At 41.4% G+C, this 5,194-nt stretch overlaps 1 pseudogene; it reads right to left on the bottom strand.

The window, feature by feature from the left end:
* Positions 1–4,940: 4,940 nt before the first annotated feature.
* On the bottom strand, positions 4,941–5,194 carry LOC119535512 (annotated as a pseudogene).

The following is a 5,194-nucleotide window of genomic DNA, read 5'->3' as shown; positions in this document are numbered from 1 at the left end:
CCTCTGTCAGCTGGGAAGGCCCATGGCTAGCATCTGCTGATCCCGGGTTGTGTTCCAGCTCCTCTCTCATCTGCTGTGGGTTCTTGGTTCTTTCTCCCAGGAAGTTTCTCTCTAAGTATCTGGGGGTCTGTCTTAGCATATCCCAAGGCAGACTCTGGGTTTCATTTCTTAGCTAAATGTCCTTCTGTCTGCATATCCAAGCGTCAGCAATCATCTGGGCCTGTGTGACTTTTCAAAGGACTCCAGTAAACTAATCAAGACTCATGCTGAATGGGCAGAGCCACACCTCCATGGAAATAATTCAATCAGAGTTATAACCTACAGCTGGGTGAGTCACATCTCCATGGAAACAATCTAATCCAAATATCCCAGAAGATTGGGTGAAACCATGGCTTTGGGGGAAACATAATATATCTAATCTGGCACAGGTGCTATACAGAACTCACTCACATTTTTATGTGTCCAGTGTCTGGGCAAGAGCTTCAGGGCTCTCTCCTCTCCCACCTTGTAGGGTTGACCTCATCCAATGTCTCTTCCTGACCTGCCAGATATCCCCATATTCTGAAAGGAGTTAAGACCTTGGCAAGAGATACCCAAAGACCTGGCTGATTTGAAGACTGGTTTTGGCTTGGCTTCCACTTAACTTTCTTACTAGTGGAGACTAAAGTCTCATCAGGATAAAGTCACCCAGGAAAGAGGGCATGATGCATGGCCGGGGAAGTCCCCTTGAAGTCAGATGGTGGAACAGGATTGTGTGGTAGCTGATGAGGCCTCTGGGTCAGAAGGTTAAGACAGCTGCAGTCTCAGAAGGCAGGGACAGTTCAGGGCTATGCTGTTCTGACATCTCAAAAAACTGCCAGGTGTCATGGCCCAAGGGAGTTTTAGGCCTAACTGCATACAGATGCCTTGCCCCAGGATAGCAATGTTTGGTACTGCAGCAAACAAAGGAGGCATTACTTCATTAGCTCTCTATAATCAATAGTCTTCCTCCAGGTCTCAAAAGGCTTTTTCACTGACCAAACAGGGCTACTTAAAGGACTTTGAGTGGGGCTGATGATGCTGACTCTTTCTGCTCCTTTATAGTGGCAGTGATCTGATGGCCTCCAGGCAGCTTATAATGGCACATTGCTACCATGCACCAGGGAGAAGGAACCTTCTCTGGTGGACATTTAGCATGGCCCCTGAGAACAGCTTTGACTACTGGACACAAGAGGCAAAATTCCTGTATGGTAGTTTGCAAGGTGATATTCTGCAGAATGTCAATTACTAGTATATACTCTGGAATAGCAGATATATACATTGCATAAGTTTGAGGGGGCAGTTGGCCAATCTGCTTTACCACCCACCTCTGTGTGGCTTTAATTCCTTGGCCCCCATACCCAGCAATGGTTAATGTGGGGCTCTGGTTTGTGGTCTTTTCCCATATATTAGGTTATATTTTGTGCCAGTGTCCACTAGAGAAAAAAACCTATGCTCATTGCTTGGGGACCAGAAAATAGTTTCATTTGTGGCCTCTGATCCAAGGTGTCCCCATGAATTGCTCTCACTTGGGGATCTTGACCTGAGCCATAATGCAGGGGAAAGGGGGCCTCCCAGATCTCTTCAACCTAGGAGCAGAGGGCTCATTACAAGGTATGGGCCGGGGATCATGGATTTTCTTGCTAGAAATAGTATCCTCTTCCAGAGTTTTAACCTCTGACTTAGTAAACTGTTGCTCCTTAGGCAATCTACTTCATAGCTTAATTAACACTGCGCTTGGCTGCCCATCAATTTCCTCTGTTTTTGTCCCAGTGTCCACCAAATGTGCCCACATTTGTCTACATGACACCTGGTGTGGAACATCAGGCTCCTGAGGGCATGACAGTTGCTCTAACTCCAGCTTTGTTTTGCCCCAGGTGGTCTGTTTCTCCTAGTTGGGCAGTTACCTGGGCTGCTTCAGACAAAGACTTTCTTATTAATGAATTGAGAGTTGGCATTAATGTTTGTCCTAGTTTGCTAGTGCTGTGGAATGCAAAACACTGGAAATGGATCAGCTTTTATAAAGGGGATTTATTTGGTTGCACAGTTACAGTCTTAAGGCCATAAAGTGTCCAAGCTAACACATCAGCAATTGGGTACCTTCACTGGAGGATGGCCAATGGTGTCCGGAAAACCTCTGTTAGCTGGGAAGGTACGTGGCTGGTGCCTGCTCCAAAGTTCTGGTTTCAAAATGGCTTTCTCCCAGGATGTTCCTCTCCAGGCTGCAGTTCCTCAAAAATGTCACTCTTAGTTGCACTTGGGGTATTTGTCCTCTCTTAGCTTCTCCAGAGCAAAAGTCTGCTTTCAATGGCCATCTTCAAACTGTTTCTCATCTGCAGCTCCTGTGTTTTCTTCAAAGTGTCCCTCTTGGCTGTAGCTCCTCTTCAAAAAGTCACTCTCAGCTGCACTGAGTTCCTTCTGTTTGTCAGCTCATTACATGGCTCCAGTGATTTAATTTAGACCCACCCTGAATGGGTGGGTTAACACCTACATGGAAATTATCCAATCAGAGTCATCACGCATAGTTGGGTGGGGTACATCTCCATGGAAACAAAGAATTACAATCTAATCAACACTGATAACTCTGTCCACACAAGATTACATCAAAGATAATGGAGCTTTGGGGGGCATAATACATTCAAACTGACCCAATGTTCCATACCATTGGTTAGGATTAGTATGCAGAATTGTCCCTCACATCCCCATGGAGAAAGGTACCTTATCTGGCCCAATGGCACCTGGCACATATATCAAATGTTTCACTCTCAGCCCCTGTAGTACGTCTTGGAGCTCATCTATAGTGCTCCACTGAGGTGTTGGGTTAGGTAAGTCCCTTTCATTAGGCTAGTCTTCTTTACACTGGCATATACGCCAATAAAGTTGTGAATGTGTTTCAGTGCTAGGGGCTAGTGCATATATGCACTGGTGTAGAGAGGGGTGGGTGGTGACTGAGGATAGTTTACTTATCTCATGCCCAGAGAGCAAGTTGCCATCAGCATCATTGTCCCAAGCCACAGAAGCCAATTTGCTAAGGGTTCTCTAGGTTTTTGTATATATTGATTCCCAATATCTCTTAATTCAGCTGTGGAAAAGTCCTGCAATATAACGAACACCTTTTGCTCAGTAGGTGCATCAGGGACCACCTCAGCAGCAGCCTCCCTCTCTCCGCCTGCCTCACTAGGGAATGTGACACACTCTGATTTGAATTTGCATTGGCCCAGGGACAAACAAGCTCAGTCCTCTACTTGGTCCCACTCTGATTTTGGGCCACACTCATCAGAGGAAAAATTCACCCAATCCCGTATTTTGGGATCCCAATCAGGGAATGTTAAAATGCTCCTGACTTGGATCTTATGCAGTTTCTGCCCTTTTACTCAAACATAGTGACAGGCTAAAGTTTCTAGGTCTCTATCTACTTGCTTTAATCTTTTATTCAAAGCATCCTTTAATTCTACTTGGGTCAACCTCATATCTGTCTCTAACTTCCATTCCTCTCTCAAACAGTTTACTGCCACTTTAACTGTTAAAGGTAAATGGCCACATGGTTATCTGGTCGACCAGGTTACTTTTCTCATAAACCTATTCATTGGTTTCATGTTAGTTTTTGTTGCTTTAAATTTTAATTTAATTTTTAAATTATTAGAACAGTTGTAGGTTCACAGAAGCATCATGCAGAAGAAAAAAGTCCCACTGTACCCCACTCACACATACAGAATGTTAGTTTTTGTAAGCTTGGTTCACATGAAGCTGCATCCTGAGAGAGAGTTTTTTTTAGACATGGAAATTCAACTTTATTTACAAATGTTCTATAAACAAAATTGTCATTCCATCCCTTCAAAATTTTATAACCTTATTTCCACAAAAAACACATAATTTTAATCTTTTTGTAAAAAAGTGTATTAAGGGATGAGCAAATAACCTCACAAGATGGTCTTAGGCATAAAAAAAAAATCAAACCTACAACTTATCCAGAATAAATGTTCTATCGTCAGACAGAATGAAGAATTAAACTCACACACCTTAATGTTTCTACCAGGAAATGAAAACATGATAATTTTCAGAAAATAAATCCTTCACAGTAAACATAGACTTTATGTAGCGTCATTTAATTGTGATTATTTAGGATTCCTCTTGTAGGCTTACATTTATGCTGATTAAGAAAAATAAGTCATCATTGTAAAATGGGCACAGACTTTTCTACACAGATTTTCTAGTAGTGAAAATACAGTCTGGTCTCATTGTTCAGGCAAGTCAATAAAATAAATGCAAGAAAGAATTTAAAACAAAAGCACAATCATCATGTGACTGATTGACTAACAAAATTAGAATTCTCCCTGAAATCAGGGAGTACTGCTCCAAGTAGTTACAATAAATTTGACTTTTCCATAGCTGAGACAATATATGGTCAAAAATTTTAACTCAAAAATTTAAAATTACCTATTTATCATTTTATATACAAAATGTTTTTATAACCCTTTAAATTTTATCTAGGGGTGATAATCACTCTCACATCATCACTATGTGATTAGGGATGTCTAAAATTTGGGGAAACAACAACTTCATCCCTGAGAAGTGAAAGAAAGAAAGATATTTCTGGACATAGACATGACAGTCTAATACCTTTTTAACAAAAATTTTCACAGCATGGACAATTTGATTATTAATAGCTAGCAATCAAATGTATTTCAATTCTGAATAGTTAATGCCTGTCTTATTGATCTGATCTTTTTGTAATGAAACTACAAGTGCAACTTTTTTACAATTTAAATAAATAGAAACTTTTTTATTGTCAGCTTTACATTTTGTCAAGTGCAAGGTTGTCCAGCTAAGATACCTATATTCCAATAATGACTGAAGTAATAACTTCTGTTTTATCTTCTCTTCTGAGTCTCCATTTCCACCATGTATCTTCACCCCAAAAATTAAAGTAATATAATTGCAGTTGAGTTTACTATTATCAATGGCACTCTCATCACGGTTCTTGCAGATTGAATAGGGTTCATTAGCTGAGATTTGATTCCAGGCTCCTCTCTGAATCTGCCAATTCCCTTGTCTGTTCCCAGCCAATGTTCTTGAGGAAGTGCTCCACATGCAGTACAGCCATGGGATTGATGCAGAGCAGGGCCACCTGCAGCGAGTACAGGGTAAACCAAAGAGACTTATCTATATAGTGCAT

This window comes from Choloepus didactylus, chromosome 5, assembly GCF_015220235.1.
Source record: "Choloepus didactylus isolate mChoDid1 chromosome 5, mChoDid1.pri, whole genome shotgun sequence".
Classification (NCBI taxonomy): domain Eukaryota; kingdom Metazoa; phylum Chordata; class Mammalia; order Pilosa; family Megalonychidae; genus Choloepus; species Choloepus didactylus.
The sequence above is the reverse complement of the archived record's forward strand: the minus strand, read 5'-3'. Positions and strand labels throughout refer to the sequence as shown.